Source organism: Chamaea fasciata, unplaced genomic scaffold (assembly GCF_029207755.1).
Source record: "Chamaea fasciata isolate MVZ Bird 193981 ecotype frontalis unplaced genomic scaffold, bChaFas1.0.hap1 SCAF_6, whole genome shotgun sequence".
NCBI classification, from domain to species: domain Eukaryota; kingdom Metazoa; phylum Chordata; class Aves; order Passeriformes; family Sylviidae; genus Chamaea; species Chamaea fasciata.
The window spans coordinates 64,648,016-64,669,833 of NW_027094091.1; the positions used below are offsets into that span (position 1 = coordinate 64,648,016).

General features: G+C 36.6%; 1 long non-coding RNA gene across 1 annotated transcript in view; it reads right to left on the reverse strand.

The window, feature by feature from the left end:
* LOC136290728 (uncharacterized) overlaps nt 1-20,461 on the reverse strand; it is a 66,255-nt gene extending 45,794 nt beyond the window's left edge. The window contains exon 1 of the long non-coding RNA XR_010721346.1: nt 20,354-20,461. This is a non-coding gene — a long non-coding RNA (uncharacterized lncRNA). The remainder of the gene's footprint in view (nt 1-20,353) is intronic.
* Between the last annotated feature and the right edge of the window lie 1,357 nt (nt 20,462-21,818).

The following is a 21,818-nucleotide window of genomic DNA, read 5'->3' on the forward strand; positions in this document are numbered from 1 at the left end:
AGTTAATACCAAGTACTTTTCCACTATTTGTACTGTGGTATCAGCTACATTTCTAAGAATAGAACGCCATGGTTATAGAGCTCTCTGAGCTTGAAGAAAGGTGAGAAAGCCATTTTGGGAGCAGATCAGTATAAAATAAGCTTTATTTATTTCCTTGTATGCTATAGTTTAGTATACAAGGAAAGTATACAAGTATATCAGTTTCTTCAGAATTATCACTGGCTCTCTAGATAGCTAGTTCTCAGCAAAGCTCTCCACATTAAAACTCACTACTGTAAGTGCCCACTGACCCTGATGGTTAAAACACATCCTATTTTGCATTTACCATTCTACTCAGAGCAATGCAAATACATTTGGGTTCTACGTTAGTGCTAAAATATTTGAGTACTATAACAATGTCCAGCGGCATCAGAAAAGTTCTAAACTTCTGTTATGTTTTTTGATATGTAGAATTTCTTTCATTTTGTGTTTATTTAGGGAAGGCATAGGAAGATGAGAAATTAAATATAAAATATTATAATACTTTTGTAAACCCCAGTTACCTAACTGTAGGTAGAAATGGTGACTTATCTTTAAGAGGCTCCTAGATGCTGCTGAGCACAGAATGGCTGAAGCAAGTGAATATTAGCATTTCCCATTGCCCTTTTAATGATGTCCACTATCAGCATTAGCTCCAGGAAAACAGGCACATACCATATTAAACCATCATGGGCTACATTTATAAGTAATTTGGAAAATGGCTGGTCTCTGTAGACCTTTGCCTGAATTTTTCTGAGGTTTGCATATTGCTAATAATTATATTCAGCACGGAAGTTTTCTTTGCAATTAGTTCTTTTAAGTGCATCAGAGCTTTAGAAGACATATATTCATTTGACAGTCTTCTAATTGCTTTTTATGTTGTCATCTTTAAAGCAAATGAGTTTTATGATCCTAAACCTTGAAAACATTTTAATTTTTCTGAGAACTTGATATTAAAAGGCTGAGAACTGTGGTCAGATTACACCACTGTAACTAATTTCAAGACACATGAAGTCTTCGCAATGCATCAGTTCTGTCACTCAGGCATTTTCCTCTATAACACTACAAAAAATATGACAAATCACATCTTGTCCTATGCGAGTAAAGATTTCCTTCATTCTTACTGTTTTGCATGCTTATGGTCTAGACCAGGGTAGCCAGATCACGATGGGAAATTTGTTACACGCTATCTAAACACAGATTGTTCTCTTCATATCCGTACTAAATGACTGTGAGAAACAGATATGTTAAGGGAAATGCTTTTAAATATTTTAATGCAAATATTTCCTTTTTTTATGCTTTAAACACTTTTTGCCAATTACGGCAAAACTGAATAAAGAGGCTGAGACCACCCAATCCCACCCCTCCTTCACCTGACTGCAGCTTTGGGCTGGGACTTGGGCTGCCCAACACAACCTGAGATACCTTCAAGGTGACACTAGTGCTCAATTACCTCTGCTCTGGGGACAAGGAAACAACACTAAGGCAGGAGAATGCATCCACAAGAAGCCAAACCCAGCGGCTCTCCTGAAAATCACTTTAGGCCAGGCTTGGGCAGGGGAGGCCATAGCCCACAGGCTCATCTGCTGAGGCCACGTTTGCACACACTGCCCAACACCAGCAAGGGAGGAGGAGGGTTCTGGGGCTCTGCTGTAACCTCTGGTCACAGGCAGGGGACACCCATCCTCCCTCACACAAACTGGCTCAGCTCTAAAATGCTCACCCCAGGAAGGCCACATCCACGAGACATTCCCGTGCGGGGCAGCTGAGGAGGTGCCATCAACCCATCGCAGAGCCCCAAAGCGCTGCCCAGACTCATTGCTGGGGCCTCGCAGCAGAGCACTGCTCGTGAGGCTGAGGGCTGACACACACCCAGAGTCTGCTGCTGCAGGAGACTCTGTCAAACTTGTCCCCGCGGGGGGAGGTACCTGGGCCTTGCCACCCGGCCCAAGTGTGCGCCAGCCCTCTGAACTCCGTGGGTGCCAGGGACCCTCAGTACCAAGATCTGATGGGGAGCATCAAAAGGGTGGTGTATGCATCCACAGAGAAGTAAGGCTTGTCTTCTTATTGTATCTCTACTAGTCTCTTCCTATGTCCTGTTAATTTTAATAACCATATCATAACCATGAATTTTTACTTATTTACCTGGAAAGATTTTCCCTTACCCTCTATGGCATTGGCTCAGTATTTTGTTAGTTCTCCCCTTCCTGTAGTACCCAGTATGGTTCTACCATTCAATCTAAATAAAAATCTCCCCTAGCTTTTTCCTCCAGTAGTGCTAATCATTTTTGCCATTCTACTTTCACCCTCTTTCATTAACAAATGCTGGGCTGACATTAACAATTCAGCAGAACAGGAGATGAGTAGATCAAAGCTGATCAAAGCAGAGGGTGCTGAGCATGCTCCTTTTCCAACCCTCCTTTGAAAGTTTCAGAGTTAGACTTTAGGCCATGTGTCTAGAAGCATTCCAAACACGCAGTTCAAGTCTGTCCAAAGGAACAGTCGGTTTGGACCCTCATTTAGGAAGAGCAGTAGGTGAGCTACCAGTCTGACATTATCCAAAAAAATATCTTGTAGTTTGTATGCTTTGTGTAAATCAACACCTGCCACGAGATAACGCTTCAAAAAAACAGTTACCCCAAACTGAAGTACGAAAAAATGAGCAGGCAAACAATCACATGGCAGCAACAAAAGGAAAGAAAAAAACTCCAAGACTATACACAGCACAGCCTTAGCAAAGAGATACATGCGCTACTATAAATTAGCTTTTACATGGACTTTGATTCTGGAAATTTAACTTGAGGCAATAAACTCTTATTTTCTAACCTCTGTGTATAATCATCTTTTAGTTCAGTCAGTCAAAAAACTCTCCAGTACTGGTAAATGCCTTTTCTTGCTGACCATTTCATGATTTCAGCAATGACTCTATTGCACAAGTTCTGAACACTGTTTTTTCAGGTCGATTGACCAGTCCAAAATTTTACTTGCATTAGTATTTCTCTTATTTGACTAGATTTTTATAGCAATTTACAGTATTTAATTAGAATTTTTACAGTTATCTACAGTGGAAGGAAGAATAAAAAGAAAATCCAGGGGAAAAAATCATAAAACCACCAAACCTTCTCAGGGCTCAAATCACAGTTGCATTTTGAAGAGAAAGTTGGTTTCTTTTCCCTTTTTGACTGAAAATTATTATTTTATTACTCTATTTACTGAAGGACAGGGTAACAAAATCCTCCAGATTTTTATGAAGCCACAGAATTTAAACATTGCAGCTTTTATTAGTCCAAGATTTGATTAATCCAATTGTTCAAATTTCTCGTCATTAGCTCAAGAAAAGAAAAAAAATTAACAACAATGTAAAGTGTTTAATGTTGCTATTTTGCAAGTAAATGCTATAGGAGATGAAATTTTTGTTTGTTTTGTAGGTTTTTTTGTTTTGTTTGGTTGGGGTTTTTTTGTTTGTTTGTTTGTTTGGTTTTTTTTTGTGAGATGCATCTAACTGATACCTAAGACCAAGCTAGGCTTTCTGGTCTTCTGTAACTGGGAAGCTTCAGACCTTCAAGTTGTAAACCAAGGCTTTCCCTGGTTCACCTGGAGAATCTTTCACAACTGATTGGTTCAGGTTTTTTTGTGAAATTTTCTAGATAGATGGACAGAATATTTAAAATAACATCTACTATTATTTTTATTTTCTGGTAGATGTACCATGAAAGTTAATTTTATACAGACAACTAGTGCAAACCTGCAATTTATCAAGTCTCATTCTAGTGACTTCATGTTTGCTAAATACTCATTTCAAAAACTGAAAATAATTGGAATTTGCTACACGTGGTAAATTGCAAGTCTTTCCTCATGTCATAGGAAATCAAGGTAATAGACTCTCTTTTAATTTCATTGCTGGGGTATTCTCATAGTTTATGCAGATATCCAGTGCTTTCATGCCCCCACTCTTGGGTTTTTTTGGGGGGTTTTCTTATCTAGAAACGGGAAGTAGATACTTAATTTTTACAGAAATTGTTATTGTATAGTCCGTCATGAAAGCTGTACTTAATTTTATACTTGAGGAATGAGGACTCTTTTTTCAAAAACTCCAAACATAAATCTAAATAACTGCTTTGATAAAACAAAACCATCCTTTTTAATGCCCTTTATGTAACAATCAACCATCTACTTACTGTATGACATAGATGCAAGAAGATAATTTACATGTAAAATAACCAGTGTTGTTAAAATGGCATCCATTTTTCATTCTGGCTGCTTTTATCACAATTGCATAAAACATTCTTGAAAATGTTTGAGATACCCTGGAAGCTATTTGCAAGAGATGCTATCCAATGTCATAAATATCCTGTGCAGTATATGAAATATTTGTCTATCAAACACTGTATAGGTTCTTCCATGCACTTTGAACTTGGACTATAATTTCTATCTTACTGCTGAAAAAAAGTTAGACTGTATTTATACTTGTCTTCTGTATAATCCATTTTTCTTCTGAGCAAAGGGACAAAGGAGTTCTCAATAACTGTTTAATAAATTTCTAAATTCACTGTAGAACAGTAATGCTATTACTGGAATAATTCTCATCTTGAAAGGTGATTTAAGTGTGAAAGCAGTCTTAGGAATGGTTTCAGATCCTCTTACTTGGAATTTTTTCAGTAAAATCAAATATAACCTGAAATACAACCACTAGATAGCACATAAAAACTATTTTTTTTTCTTTTTTGATTTGTATATAGAAGGATGCTTCAAAAGCATGTCTACAAAAATAATATAAAAAGCCAGCTTAGTAACAAAAGACTCTTGGATCAAAATGTCCATGATTTGCTAAAATGCACCAAAAACTAACAACTAATTCATCAATCAGCCTTAATCACAATACTTCCACTGAGGTTAAATTTGTGCTAGCTGAGAATCCAGCCTTAGATTTAATGATCTAATTGGCAATGAAGCAGAAAGATAGGTTAACAAAATCCACAGTGAGGAAACAGAAGAAAAATAGAAAGAAAGAAATATTCTGGCAGCAATCCAGCATTCATAACTGAACTAATGTTCAATTACTGTGAAATGCTTTATGGAAATAAATGTTAGTTCTACAGGAATCCCAAATGAGTTCATTACTATCAATGCTATTAAAACAAAGTGCTACTAATATGCCAAACAACTGTGATTGCAGTCTCATAAACTAGTGCTTAATATCCATCAGAGATTAACAAAAAACTTCTGTAATAACTAAACATAATGATGTGTCTAATTTGAAATTATGACATGGATGATATTGTTAATTAGCCTTTCACACACAGTGCAATGTGTAAAAGACATTAGAATACCTAACAGTTACTGGAGTATCACAAAATTACTCTTATGGTGTTTTATAGCATCAGAATAAGAAAATCATAAAATCATTATAACACATAATCGTTAATTATTTCATTTATTTTTTTTCCCAAGGCCAAAGTGTTTATGAACACATTCTTTTGCTTAGAAAGTTTTAATTACTATAGAACTTAAAACATGGAATTCAATCACCATTTTCAGATTCCTAAATGACAGCTAAAAGAATCCCAACAAGTACTTACACAAATATATGCTATTAGTAGATACCAGCTCCCCATAAAGGAAAAAATCATGAAATTATGTGAAACTATTCAGCCTGAATGTTCCCAGGGGCCTTTCCCAATGGAGAACACATTTTTGTTAGAGTATAATGGGTGATTTTATCTGAAAATATATTTACGAAGCAGTTGCACAGGCACCACAGTAGGTACTGAAATTTCCCTAATGGAAAAGATTTCACTTAAAACACACACACAGCTTAGCCACAGATTTCAAACACAGTATATCTGTGGAGTTAACAGTTGAAGCAGAATCAGAAGGACAATATCTACATAGAAAATGGTGCCACTCATACTATACATTCTAAGGGTCTGTATTTTTGAAGAAATCTGACAGCTTCCTATCCATTTGGAACTATGTAAATTTAAAACCATCCTCACAGTTTGAGTGGAGAATTACCAGTGAGTGTTTAGGATGGATGGATGGATGGATGGATGGATGGATGGATGGATGGATACATGTACACTGGTAGAGAATTAAATATCTACATAGTCACCTGGCTAAAGAATAATTTCTATAAAATTTCTTATAAAACCACAGTTAACTGGCTACTAGCAATTGTAACAAACTAGTTGAATGTTCTTTTTTTTCTTGGTTTCCTAGCCCTTAGTTAGTCAAAATACTCCAAGTGCTCTGACAAAGACATGAATCTATTTCCACCCTTCCTCAGACACCTGATGGATGCATTAGCTTTTACAACAATCTCTTGTGGAACAAAGTTTTCTAATTCTCTGTTCCAATATTAGAACCACTGCTTACAAGACTACTTTCTTGCAGCTTTTACTTCCGTAATTATTTTAATAAGTACTGTAACTTCTTTTCTTCTTGATCTGATTTTGTTGTATTCTAACACAGTTTCTTCAGAAACAGGTTTTAAAGAAATACCACATAAGCATGCATGGTCCCTCTTCCCCTTTGCTGAATGGAAAGTAGCATTGAAATCTCTGAAACTCAGGTGAACATGTGTTGCGTGTACATAAAGCCTTACAGAATAAGAACTTTGTTACCTTTGTAAAATCATGGCTCAGGCCTGGCACTTCAGCTAAGTACAGTTAACAACTGGCCTGAAAAGGTCCCATGAAAAAGGAATTTGCACCTGTGTCAAAATAAACGTCTACTTGTAGGAAATTACTCTTTACACGAGACAAAAATGTAAACACTTCTGGAGAAGAAAGTCTTTGTCAAGCACATACACTAGCAACTACTAACCCATGAACTGAGTTGCAATAAGTTGCTAACCAAGTAGAATTAAACATGATGCCTTTAGAAAACCATATAAATATGAGCTGTGAAGAATAAAGATTGGCTATTGTGCATGGAAAAAAAGGGTGTCTTGTCCATCTTTACCACAACAAACGTGACAGTCAGCAAAACTACCATTTTTAGACAAGTTCTCTGAAAGGACAAATGTCTTATATGCATCTACCAATGTCATAAAAACAAAAGTGACATTAGACAAACACCCTCCTTTCAGCAAAACTCCCTCCCCAATCCATGAAGAGTTCAAGTAGTGCCTTTGAAACATGACAAGCATCCCATGTAAGAATTAGATGAGTACAGCACAGGGAGGAATGCATCAGAATGTTCCCACACTCTTTGCACGACAGGAAAGTCATGTCTGATTTTATTCCACAGTCAGATAAAGAAAGTTTTTTAAGAGAGACTGGAAAAGCCTAAAGAATGAGACAAGAGACTTTCTTACAGTTGCATAACCAGGACCACAGTGTCCACTACTTTCCCTTCTCCTATTTTCATGCTTATCTCACCTACTTTGTACAGCATAAATTACATCTGTAGATTTTCCAATCTCTACAGATTACTAAATCTGGGAGGTGAACGATGAAGTAACACTATTTCCTTCCATGTCCTATGTTTTGTTTTTTAAAGCCAAACCACATTCACTGAAAGGTAAATGGTCAAGTTAAAACGCAAAACTTTGAGGGAAACTGAACATACATCAATAGGATTTGCATTTTTAAAGGCTTTTATATTTTACATTAAACAATAACTGAACAGAATACAAGCTTCTTAAAACAATATCTAAAACCCAGGACTCACTGCCTACAGCCAATTGCTAGTCTAACAAGTTGTACTATTTCTACTTTTATAAATCTGCTCCTTTTTTTGCAGAGTAAATTAATTGTTTGCTGCACATGGAAAAACTGACCAAAAAAGATGTATTTCTCATACTGAAACCACCTATAATTGCCAGGTAATGTTCTCTACTGAAAAACAAGAGACATGAATCTCTACTCCCTCAGAAAGGGAGGTTGATTTTGTCACTACTTTCTACTTTCTTTGGCAGCATATTGGGTTTGTGCGGCAAGGTTTTAGTAAAGGGGTGGCTACGGGGATGATTTCACTGGAAGCTGCTAGAAGCTGCTACCTCTGTGTCCCATGGAACAAACGCCAGAGACCTCCAAGAAGGGCCTGCTGCTGGCCAAAGCTGAGCTCAGCAGCAGCAGTGGGAGTGCCTCTGGGATAGGAGATTTAAGAAGGGATTAAAAAGCAACCCTACAAAACCCAGTAATCTTACCCACTGATTTCTTCTCCTTTTTGGAAAGTTGCTATGACTCAACTTCCAAGAAAATAGGAGTGTGAAATTAGTTGATACATTAGGAACCCCAAGTCCAATGAGGAAACTGGGGCCTTCTCTCACCAAGCTTTATGACCCCATGAAAATGGGTTATCCTATTTCAAACCAACCCACAAAAGCAGAGCACAAAGAGAGTATCTCTGTTAAACAAGGTTCCCCCACCTTTGGTCAGAACTCATTTAGAGATAATTCATGAGAATAACAAAGGTAATTGTAAATACTATGGACTTACAAAACTGTTCCTACATTCAATGACAATGAGCCAACTTTTAGGAGTGATATATCTCGAAACAGATCTCTTTTTATTAAAGGACTGAAAGAAAATAAAACCAACAACAACAAAGAGATAAGAAAGAAGAGATAGAATTCCTGTAGGGTGGCAGTTGTTTTCTTCTAAGTAATTAGAGGTGCACTTAATTGTCTACAGCAGCTGATGCTGCCAATAGCTTTTATCATCTTAATTGCAGAAACCGGTGAAAATTCCTCCAACCAATATGATTAAGAAGTGTAGGAGATAGTTTACCAACGTGTGTCTACAGCCCTGGATTTTGTATCCTTGCATTAAGTTTTATGTGCTACCTTTAGTAGTGACTTAATACAGAACTCTAAAACTGACCTAACCAGAAGAGAGTGTGTTCGAGCACTACTGGATGTGCCAGTGTTTGCTGGAGCTAAATAATACTGTTTCCAGACAATGTTCATATCTGACCAATACCAAAAGTGTGTTTTAAATGCAGAACACACTTAACATTTTTCCTCTCACTCAATGCTCTTCAAGTTTAAAATATCCTTATGTAACAAATGCAGTGTACTGAGTGATTGCAAATTGCCAGGAGATTCCAAGTAGACTTCAAGAGTTGTTCAGATATATCAAAATCTTTGAATACTGTTTTTCTTAGATCTGTATTTGTATACAGTTTTTCCTAATTATATTCTAGAATTGGTTCTTCTGTGAGAAATTTAGGCTATTTTCTTGTTAAAGACATAATTAGCCCTGCATAACTACAAAAACTGTTTTGCAAAGAACTGGGATGCAGCAAGTGACTTTCCAAATCGAAAAGAATTGAAAGGATTCAAAATATCCTCAAGTCTTTCCAGGACAGTCATTTTAGAACACAAACAGGGAAAATGGTACCATTTAAAATGAATAACAGAATAAAGCCAAAATATCTTGTTCCACTAACTTGACGTAAAAAAGAGGAACATTTTGTAGTGTTGAAATTCCTCCATTCCTCTCCCATCTCTAGGGGCTTTGTTCAAACTTTTATTTGAAGAAAATGTTTCATTGAATGCAACTTTTTTCTCTCCCCTAATCCCAATAGCCATTTCTTGTCAACATCAGCATTTATGCAGCTGTGATTTTAATGAGGTTTTAAATCACAATTCTGGTCACTGAGACTATCCATATGAAAGGCCACCACACCACAATATAATTTTGCCATTCTTAAAACACCACTGACATTTAAAAAACAAACACTTATTTCAAAACTTCTTTCAAATTGTTTCAAACAACTGTTGCTACTCCTTGAAAGATCAGCACTACCATCCTCCTCTGAGGACATCAGGAGGGTGACCCAGAAAAACAACAAAGAAACAACGTGTCTTCCCTTTTGCCAGTAATGTTTCCAGTGCAACTGTTTCATTTTTTCCCCCTCCCTTTTCTCCTGACCAATATTTATTTAGACTTCAGCTAAGGTTTATCTTTCAAACTAACAGGTCTGTAAACAGCTTCAGGTAATACAGCTACTAAGGCATAATATTCTTCTGCATCCTCCAGTTTTGGATCAGAAATAATATTCTTTACCAAAATCACCCAAACAGTTATTAGAAGAAGAAAAAAAAAAAAAAATCTGTGTTTTTCTTTAAATTTTTCTGATGGAACATCCTGTAGCAGAATAATTTCTACTTGGATCTGATTGCAAATGAAAATGAAAACAATTTCATAGAATTAGATTACTAAGTAAGCAAAAGTCTCTGTGCTTTAAAACATTAAACAAATTTGCAACAATTAGCTGGAGAAAAATTAACTTTTTTTTTTTTTAATTTGTGTTGACACCCTTCCACTCATGAGAAGCCCAACAGTAATATAGTCACATTTATGGGGAAATAAATATGTTTTAAAAAAAGAAAGAAAAAAAAGGAAAAGATTGTCTAGAAAGTTGTTAAAAAGTAGGAAGCTTAGCACAAAAAAACCTATGGGAAACACATTTTTATGGGAAAAAAAAACCCTAACTTTTAAATGCAAGCTGTTCAAGATTTACGTACCATTAGTAAAATTACAATTCCTAAACTGAGACAAGTATAGACATAAAAATATAACCACATAGAGTATTTATGGAGAGAAAAAATATTTTCTGGGCCTCCAGAATCATGGAATACTTTTAAGAAAAAACAGCAGGCACAAAATAAGTGCTTGCAATTATAATAAGTTTCTCTGCTATGGAAACTGCTACTCAGCAGTAAATAGAAATAAAAATAATTATTTCCTGACCAAAAAAAAAAAATCAACTTTACATTTTATCATTCTAACAGTTTATTAACAAGATAACAATATTTTGTTCTCACAACTTTGAAAGCAGAAACATGTGAATTAAGAGCTAATTCAGATTTAAAATTAATGAGCTTTACTGTGTTGATTTCTTTCCAATTTTACTTGAAAAGAATTTCCTTTAAATAGTCTTTCACATAATGCATAATCTTATAAGTCCCAACTGAGCAACAATGAAGTCTCGTTAGTCTTTGTCACCCCATAATCATTCATGCTGCATTTTAAACAATCAACATAAATTGCTGCCTTGGGAAATTATTTTGGAGTTACAGAAGAAATATGTGCCAGTTTAAGTTGTAGTTTGTTCCTGTAAAGCATTTTATACTAAAGAAGTCTTACTGGGCATACAAGAGTGTTTTCCTATTAAATTCCTTTTTTTCTTCTGGTAAGTGTGGATTACTCCTGACATATGTTAAATCCTAACTGCCTACCTACTTTATAATAGCCCTATTTGAAACCAGCATTTTTTTTACAGAAATGATAATGTAGATTTATACATTTTAAAGGAACACGTCAAAGAAATTCCAAAGAAAAGAAAAAAAAAGAAAAAAAAAGAAAACAAAACAAAACAACCTATGCAGAGGTTTGGGTTTTGTTTTTTTTTCAAAAGGCACAAGGAAGACATTTCACAGGACAAGTCCTTATTTCTAGGGATTTCTTTAATTTTCCCCATACCTTATTGTCAAGTAATCCGTTTCTGGCATTTTGACTGCATTTATAATGGAACCAACCCCTTGTTTGTTGACCTACCAATTAAGCAACACTAACAAATAAATCAGGATCCACCTCTGGGCAGTGGCCCAGCACAAATCTCACCTACCACTTAGGTGCTGACTTTGACTCTTTTTGAGCATAGGCAGCAGCTAAGTATGTCATTAGTGGATTTTTTCATTTTATTAAAAGACTCAATTTGTGTTTTATCCTTCAGTACCATGCATTCAATAATATTTTGTTTCATGTAGTTTACCATTTTGGCATTAGTTTTAGTGCTACAGGATCAGAATATGTTTTCTAAATCCAGTCAATGTCCCTCATTAGATGTATAAAGAGAATTGTCACCATATTGCAGTATCAACTCCCTGTAAATAGTGCCTGCTTCAGATTTGGAGGGGCTGCAGATAGCAAGCAAATTTTACAGAGACGAAGCTGGAAGATTAATTACTTTTTGGTTTACCACTGAAGTTATGCTATCAGGGAAATATGGGAAATCCACAAGGCTTTTAAGCAAAAGAAGGTTTTAATTAAGGCTTCCACATTCTTGCAGATCACCTAAGACACGCTCGTATCTTTGCAAGGGGAACCTTCAGGTGTAGGTACCCTCAAGTTACATATTTCATGTAGAGGGAGACTGAGACATGGTGCTGTCAGGATGCTGTCCCATCAGGATTCTTTTCCCTTCTTTCTTTGAGTGTTTCTTTTCCTGTACCTTAGGAGGGTATGAACAGACCATTTGATTAAAAATATGGGACGTCAGTTTTAAAAGTTTTGACTGAATTAATATGAAATGGAAATTTCTGTAGCCTCAAATATGGAACCATGTTCTCTGACCAAATAATATTTATCCCATGCAAAAATTCGTGTGTTTTAACACACAACAGAAAGACTCCAGTACTTTAAACCCAGTAATTAGCTTCTTCCTGGGCAAAAATAACAAAGTGGAGATAGATACTACTCGAGTTCTTAATGCCCTGCATCCTTCATCGTAAGAGCACTGAAAGGATTCAGTCTCTCATGAGAAACTGCTTGCTCAGGCACAGAGTTTTCAGACAGGAATCCAAACTACAACTCTTCCGTGGAAGGATCTGCCTCCCTGTTGACTAGAAGAACAGAGTCTGACATATCTGTTCCTGCATAATTTCTTTTTGTGAGGCCTAGGTAGATCTCAGCATGCAGACTTTTGGGCATTTCAGTCTTCAGGAGCTTACTCCAAACATAGAATCACCACCTGAGATTACCTGAAAAGCATGGTATTCCATTAGGAGCTGAAGAGTTAGGAAGCTAGACTGAATTTTTAAATTTTGGATTTACAGATTATTAGGTATCCGGAAAACAACAACAACAACAAACCCACTTTACTAATCTTCAAGTATGAAATAGGTAAAATAGAGAGAAGACATTAAGTTTGAAATTCACAGTTCACAGATGTCTTAGTCAGCCTTTAAGCCTTTATTTTTCTCTCACAAGATTTGTAGGTCCTCAGCTCCCTCTCTGTCCCTAAATCTTAAAAGGCAGAAATTGAAACTTCAAAATAAGAGCTCCCAGCTCCACACAGGGGACCTGGAAATACTGAGATTTCAAGTCCCCTGGAGAATATCTTGAAATCTGACCCACTGTGACATACCCAAGGCCATCAGTTCTGTGACAAAGACCTGGGAGGTTCAGGGAACCCCAACTCTTGGCTCAGGTCAATTGCAGTACCATGGCAGGGAACTTGGGACATAGCAGACACAGGAGAGCTGAATGACCCCAACCTCCTCCTAAAATGACTGCCTATAGCTTTAAAAACTCAGATTTCCAACAGGAAAAACATGAGAACGGTTAAGAAGCCACTAGGATTTGCTGCATTTTGTTTTTAAATAGTTGTGTTATTTCAAGGTATTTGAAGTAATAAAAAATATTTCACAACGGAAGTCTTGTTTTGCCACACAGTTCCCTAACTAGCTGTAGTTTAAAGTATCTGTTCCTGAATAGAGTTTCATCAGTTTTGTCATTCCCATATCCTTAAACACTTGCAGAAGAAAGTTTTCAAAGAGCCCTGAACCCTTCTTGAAATATCTCATGAAAAAAGGAAAAAAATCTTTATAAAAGAGTTTGCAAATATTAATAGGTTTCACTTTTAGTTAGTTAATGATCCAATTCAGCTGTGATCAAAGCACAACAGCTAGATAAGTCAGGATAGAAAATGGAGTTAATTTACTTAGATATGATACTACTTTCTTAATGACTTTATTTCAATGGAGTTTCAATTAGTTATTAGGTTATTTTACTCATTACTCCAACAAGCTGTCTGCAGGCAATTAACATGTCACTTCTTACAAAAACAGAACTTTTTTTTTTTTTTTTTTTTTTTCCAGAGGGGTGTTTTTAAGATTTATATTATGGAGACTTTTAAAAAAGTTTATGAAAAAAGTAATTAAACACTTGAAGCTCAGTGAATTGGAAATTTATTTTTGTTTAGGGGACTAAATGATGCTAATGAAAAAGAAGTTACCAATAGTAAGAGCCATTTATTAGTGCCTGGCCCAGTTTTCAGTTCTGATTGCCAAACATGGATTTCCCTTCATAAGCTGCAAAGCCCTCTCTGCAACCCTAAATACTTCATGAACTGCTATGGAGATTTTTTTGTTTAATTTTTAAACCAACAACATCGATTGGTCTTTCAGAGTTCTTGCCTCGATTTAGCTGTTCTCTGGTTTCTAGGCTCTTAACTACCCACTCCTCAAACCAAAATGCAGTCTTACTGTTTGAAATTAACTAAGTTTTAGATACAATTAAATGGGGACAAAGTCATGGAAGCAAAAGTAAACCATTTATTAGTAATGATTCAGCTGAGCCAGGCACACACCTCTCTCATTGGATACCACATCCCCCCAAAGCCAAACACACACCCTCCAACAAAATGGCAATTTTTATATCCTTTTCCAGCTGGGGTCAGTCCCTGTCCCCTTTCCCATTGGATGGGTGTTCAGGAACTTACATTCTCTCCCGACTGCCTACTCTTCTGCCCCCTCCCTTCTCATCCTTCTTCCTTTTCGGTCCTGTCTTCAACCCTGCCCTGCTCACAGCAACACCCAGCAAACCAACCAGAACAAATCCAAACCACAAACAACAACACACAGAACCAAAAATCTTTCACTCTTTCTCTTAAACAACCTTTTGGCTACAGCAAAATATGACCTCATCTCTCACAGCAGAAAGCAGGATAAGTAGAGAGAGGGGAAGGTTTCAGCTGTGGCCTTGCAAACCTCATTACCTACAGGATAAGCAATTTAGACTACTCAGACATACTGGCCCTGGAGAAGCCAGGCAGAAGTGCTTACTGGAGAGAAGCAGAATTAACTTATCCTTCTAAATGTATTTCCCAAGAGACAAGATCCCACAAACTTTCAGCCTAGCAAAAGTGCACAAGAGTGGGTCAAACCAGCTCAGAGGAAGAATAATGAGCTTGACAACCAGCGCTGCTGGGAAAGGCACACAGACAGCTATGGAGACAGCCAGGCTGACAGGCTTTTTTATTGTTTTGTTTTTAAGGGTAGGCTGATAAAGTAGGATGATCAAACAGAAATGCACATTCATAAAGTCATTCTCTGCCTCTCTGAACCCTCTTCTCTGTTATTTATGGCAAGATAGGAGGTCAAATCAGAGAGGTTTTAGTTGATGAAGAAAAGCTGCAGGAAGGATTTGCTTAATTCCAGGGAAGGGGAAGTTTCTTCTTAAAAGAAAATTACTAGGCACGTCCTTCTTAAGAACTAAGAAGTTCCCAACAAATTTGATTTCCAAATGCAATTTTGCATAGGCAATTTTTTTTCTCCAACTCAGAGTATTTGACTTTTTGTTTTGTTTTTTAAAATAGGTATTTTGAAGTAATCCTTTGCTTTTGGCCCAAATAGTAACACCATGCCTTATTCTGTGGTTGAAGAAGACTTATATTTTTTTTTATCCAGTGGGTGATTCATGACAGTATGGCCTCCTGCAGAAACAATACTTCAAAAGAATTTCAGAAATTTTCAGAAAGTTGAACTTAAATTGAGAGTCTTTCAGTCTTTTAATCTTTTAAAAGATTAAACTTATTTCCCTTGGGTGCCCAGTACAGATGCAAATGCCCATATGACCACTGTTTTAAGAACTTACAAGATGCAAATTCTGATTTACAGGATTGGCTTAGAGTCAGATTAACCTTCTCCTGTGAAATTCTTAATCAGGATGTGCCCAAATAAATGTTTAACATCATTATGTTGTCATCAACCTTGACAGTGTGAGGTATTTACCACATTTTTCAAGCAGTGTTTGGCACCTTACAGGACAGAAGTGGAATTTTAGCTTTTGGGAGGAAAAGAAATGGAGTGAAAATGATCAGTTGGGGAAAAAATGTTTAAAAAATATTTTAAAAAATCAAATCTTGAACTGTAAGGGATTAACCACCACGGGGAAAAAAAAATCCAATTCCTTGCTATCCTAAATACTTCTGTAGGAACTTCAATATTTTAGGAACAGATGATACATTACTATTTCCAATTTTTAGGCTCAACAACCCTGTATCAATTGCATAATTTCTCTGTAGCACAAGACAAGTGTTAGATTCCCAAATTTTTTCATATGTCATACCACTGTTTTCTTGCCATTCCACAAATGTTTCTTCCACAGGCAGAACTTTTTTTTGTATTCACATCATCCTCCCAGCTGGTCCCATACAACCAGTAAGGGCAAAAGGTCTATTAGTGACTGACGTTCGCCAAAAACAGAAACAGAAGGGGACAGGGGAGAGAAATTTAAAAGAAAGCCATTTCAGTTCTGGGTTGAAAGCAATTTACTTGTATCCAACCACTGGCTTTCTCTCTCCCACTCAAAACCAAAATAAAACACTTTAGTCAGTTGTACAGATTCTCTAAAGACAGAGGAATAGAAGGAGGCTCTTTGAACCTGGGCCTCCCAAACACTGAATTAATGTATTAGCCAATTTCCCCCTCAAGCTAAGGAGGGTCAGATCTAAATCTCACCCTTTCTAGAAAAGCTTATTCATTCTGTTACAGCCACTTTGAGGAAATTCAGTCAAGTAGCAAAGGTTCCCTCTTTGGAGAAGAGTCCTTACTCTTTGGAGTGCTCAAGTATTTTATCTTAAAAATGCAATAAATAAGTATGCACAGAGTCCCTACAAAAACCAAACCAGATTGGAAGTGATTGTCTTCACAAAGGGATCAGGTAACACCATTTGTCTGTCAAGACTAGACAATGAATGAAACATTCTCTCTTGCCTCTGAGCTATTTTCTGAACAGATTCTAGTGTCATGAATACAGCAAACAAAAAAGCCTTAAGGAGAAAATGCATTCCAGTATTAAAATCCCTATCATTATGAATTCTTCAAAAAACTGAAAAAGCTGACGGTTTTCCTTCATCACTTTTTCTCATGGGGAAAAAAAAAAAGTTACTAGCAAAAGGGAACACAACCATCCAGCAGTATTATTTTGGACAGTTTCTAGTTCTGTAGTGCTTTCTATGCTTAATAGTTCTCAATATACTCTGGCAGAGAAAACCAATTATGAAATTAGTATAGAAAATAGAATGCAGTAGTCCATGCAAAAATTAAACTATATGAATATATTTGCAATGCCAGATATTAAAAAGAAGCATAGAAATGGATAAACCAAGGCTGAAGCAAGGGAGGTAGGTGACAAGGCTGTGTTTTGAGGGAGGTAGGGGACAAGAAGAGGGCAACTTGCTTTCAGACAAAACTTGTCATAATAAGACAGTGAACACCACAAATGAGTTGAAATTGCTAAAGCAACTAGACTTTCTTCAGTTTGTCCAGAAAGTTCTGGATGGTAGACAGAATTCTCTGATCATTCCAAAAGTCAGAAAAAGAAAAAATTACGTCCAGAAAACCACGAATTTCAGCATCTAAGCAACTTCCAGTTCACAAATGCACAGCAAAAATTAGAACATTTCTGACCATAAGCTTTTGTAGGGTGAAAAAGCATCGGGATGGTCCATGCTTCTTTCTATTTGGGGGTTCCCCTCTCTAGCTTGCATTCATAGTTTATGACTGCATAGAAAGACTTAGACTGCCCAAAGTTAATAGCTGAGCACTGACATTTTCCATGCTTAGGTTTGTTTTGGAGAACAGTTTATTGAATGAAGGTCAGAGAAGTAGTCATTGTGCAAATGCTGCACGAATATCTCCAGCAATATTAAACTGCCCAGAAAGTGGAAGTGTTCTAACTATTCAGTGAACTAATTAACTGAATTCATCTGCCATTTATTAACCTTTTCTAATTAATATTCTTTCAAGTAGTAAAATACAGAGCAAAGTCACATAAGGGAAGTATTACAAAACAACCGGTAGAGGGACAGCATCAAGAGCCAAAGAAAAAGCGTGTTATAAAGTAAATCATCATTTCTGCTTTAAATCCAAACCTGGATGAAGTAGTTATTATCTTATAGGCTGCATGTCAGCCAGTCACAAGCACAGCTCTGCCGGTCATCACAAAAGCTTGGTCTGTGGCTTCATTTTGAAATAATTTTGAAGTTAATTGGAAATGAGTAATTATTCACTGCTACTAAAAATGTAGTCTTTTTGATGTTCTCCCTTATGTATGTTGATTTTCTCACAGATGGGGAGTAGCTTTTCATTTCTAGGATATATATTTTTTGTGTGACTTCAGAGGGACTCTGAACATTGTTCTAAAGCAAGTTAGAGGAAGCATACTGTGCCATTAAGATACTGTTGCTCAGTTGCTACTCTGTAGAGATGGCTGATGAAAAGCACACTTCTACTCGTGCCCAGCAGGACCAGGAATTGAACTGGCCTCAATCACAACTAGAGCAAATCTGAAAGCTGCATTTGGTCATTCAATTTATTTCTTTTGTAAGACAGGAGTCAAAAAATAGGAATAGGAGCAAGGAAGTTCAGCTTTACAAAGACAGGAAAGTCACTTAACAGGATAACTGTCACAGGATAAAAAGACTGGACTTCGAGAAATTAAGTTATTGCAAGTTACAATAAATACTTTTAAAAACACTTCACACTCCATTTTCCAAGCTCAGATTCAACCCAGGGGTGTACAGGCTCTGGGGTAGGCTTATTCAGAGGCTGCTGTTCTTTTGGGGAAATACATACTCTTAGGTGAGTGTATGCACTGACTGCAGTTGCTCCAGGAAGCAGAGATTGCCTTGTAATTGTTTTTTTCCTCGTCCTCTCAGACACTAGAAGATGGCTGGACAATAATCTGGAGGCTCACTTTCTGACTTTGCTGGAAATTCTTAGAAATTTTTTGGCAAGATCCAAATACTTAAAAGGATTTATATCTAACCTCCAGCTTCATTGCTCCTTCTCCCTCCCCCCTCTGCTGTTTTCTAACATTGAAAGCATTTTCACAGAGGCACCATCACCTTTGCCAGTGAGCTCAACTGTGTCCTTAGGTAAGACCCATTTAGAGTTGTCTGGAGTCAGCTGGATTTGAACAGCCCTGACCTCTCACAGAGGCCAACCCTGCTGCCTCTTTGTCCTGCCCCCTAAAAAAACACCTTAACTTTGCCACGTAAACACAATGCACATAATGATGTTCCTTACTAAAACTGCATTTTGAGCAAGATTTTTCTAGAAAAATGTGAGCTTAATGCAAATGGTGCAGGCTAGTGGAAATTTAGCAAATGGGGAACAGGGCTTTACATAGCCATAGGGCTTTACACTCAAGAGTTTTAGAAATACTCAACAGTGGTAAGAATATTTTCCCTGGGTCACAGTTAGTGTCTAAAACAATGCAGTAATCCATTTGTAAATGATGGCATCTACCTGAGTTTTTCTTGAACTCTGAACCAATGTACACAATGAACACATTTGTACTCTGCCTGCCTAAGAATATGCAGGTAGCCGTCCCACTTCCCCACTTCTGATGGGAAATACTGGGATGAGAAAGCAAAATGAAAGCTGTTTCCACTAAAATCTGCCATTTTTCAGATTTCCAGTGCAGAGCAAGTCTTACTCCAGAGGTTACTCAGCTGCACAGCACTTGAAATTTTGTGCAGTTGCTTTACCTTTATTAGGGAAAAAATTTCAGAATACAGAATCCAACTGCACAGGCCTAAGTCAGATGTAAATCTTTGCTTTACATCTCTGTACATTCTCTAGATTTTTTCAGGTCTTATTGTTCAACAATATTTACTCTATATTTTAAAAATTCTCCCTTCATTTCTCCAAGTCAGTGCTTACTATGTTATGGGAAGCATTAGGGGGTTTGCCTGTAACATCAAAAGAATGAAAGTTGCAAAGCTGGGGGAAAAAGAAAAGACTCTTCTTTTTTTTGTCACTTCTCTGAGCTGGTCACAGATTTCAGTGAGAAACTCCACAAGCAAAATGATTCCCTGTGCTCACTCCTGTTGCAGGATTAGAACCTCATTTCTCGTCAGTGAAACTTCATGAATAAAAATGATTCTGAGCCTCTGCCCTTTATGCTCTACAAAGACATCTGTGAAACTCTTTTATCCTGTTCAACCCATCAAACATATGCTCAGAAAATATGACTAAATCTGCCAACAAACCAAGTTCTGTAATAAAATATAAATCTAGTTACTTTAAAATAAGGGCCCACAAGCCTTCAAAGGAAAATCATTAGGCAGCCTTATGAAAAAATCACTAAGGTTACTGATACCAAAATTCCAACCAGAACTCAGAAAAATCACAAATTTCTTTATGGCAACCGTTGCTTTGAAACATAAGTTATGGAATAGCAAAGGATGGGAAAATAAATTACAGCAAAAATTCAGAGGTTCTGAAGTTGTACTATCTTTAAAAAGATGTATTCTGAAAGTGGATTTACATTCACATGAAATAAGAAACTGCAAAGCAGATACAACTCACCAGTCTATGTTACTCCTTCCCACTCTTGCACTTTCTCATTCTCAACCATCTTTCATTTTACTCTTTAAACTCACACAAATCTGGCAGCTCTCTGAAGAAGCAGCTTTGTTTGCCAGGAGGCTGGATGCAGACTCACAGATGAGAGTAATTATTAATTAGAAACCACCCAGAAAAATTAATCACATTCATTGAAGTGTAGGGCAAAGTTTCTAGTCAGGTGTCTCCACCTGTGAAAGCAGATAGTTTTAATGTATTAGGGGGAGGAGAAAAAATAGACAAACACAAAAAAAATAACTGAGAAGCAAATTCTTCTCTCACTCTGATTATTAGTCACCTTCACATGTATCCTGTAAGCCTAGGCCTATTTATTCAGTGGGTTTTTATTATCTCTCAATAGAGAGATTTTTAGTACTAAGAGACAAACTTTTTTAATCTTAAAAACTGTCAGTGCATTTGATATGTCTATGTTTCTAAATATTGTATTATGACAAGTGGAAGATGTTACTTAAGTTACGAAGCACTTACTGATAGTCAGGTGATTAATTATTTTTAGTTAAAAGATGTGGAAGAAAAAAAAAAAGTGGGATAAAAGAAGTGAAAGACCAGTTATCAAAGTATGGTTTCACAAGAGAGAAAGATGATAATGGGTTTGGGCAGAAAAGATTAATTGTGGAGTTTCTCAAGGCTCAGTCTTGTAAACCAATCCAGTGTAAAATTTTCACTGGTAACTCAAGCACAAAAAGCCTGAGAATGGCAATGAAAATGACTGGATTATTCAAAGTCACCAATGCAGAGGAAGGCTGAATATCACCCCCAGAAAAAAACCAGATGATATTCCCAGGATCAGTTTTAAAGTAAAAAGTGCAGTGTTGAAGAGGTACTACTACAGCAAGAATAGGTGTCCTAAGCTTTGAGAGGAGACTGAGAAAACTCAATTTACTTGGCTTCATAATGTAAAAGTTAATATTCTTGCTTTCTATATGTATATCAGGAGTGAAGCTTCACAATGGGAATCAAACTGCATGAAGGCCAACGCTGGCAGATGAATGAACTATTTTATATATATATATACACACATATATGTATATATATGTATGTATGTATGTATATATCCTGGAAATTAGATAATTCCCAAGTACCAGAGCATGCAGTTTCTGTGGCCACCTTTCTATTTACAAATAGAAGGATCAGAAAACATTCCTGGCTTTCAGCGGGAGCTTGCTTATTTTGGTTGTTGTAGTGTCATTGCCCACAACAAAAGACTTCAAAACCTCTGTCCCTAATAATGAAATGTTTGCTCTCTTTCCGGTGAACATAAAGATCTTTTCTATTGTTACTAAAAAATTCAATTATCATCTACACCAGCTAATGTAAGACGGTGTGGGTGTGTATATATGCTAAAATAACATTTAGTTTCTACATTTAGGCAAGGTTTGCCACATAAGAGTAAAGAATATGGTTAGTC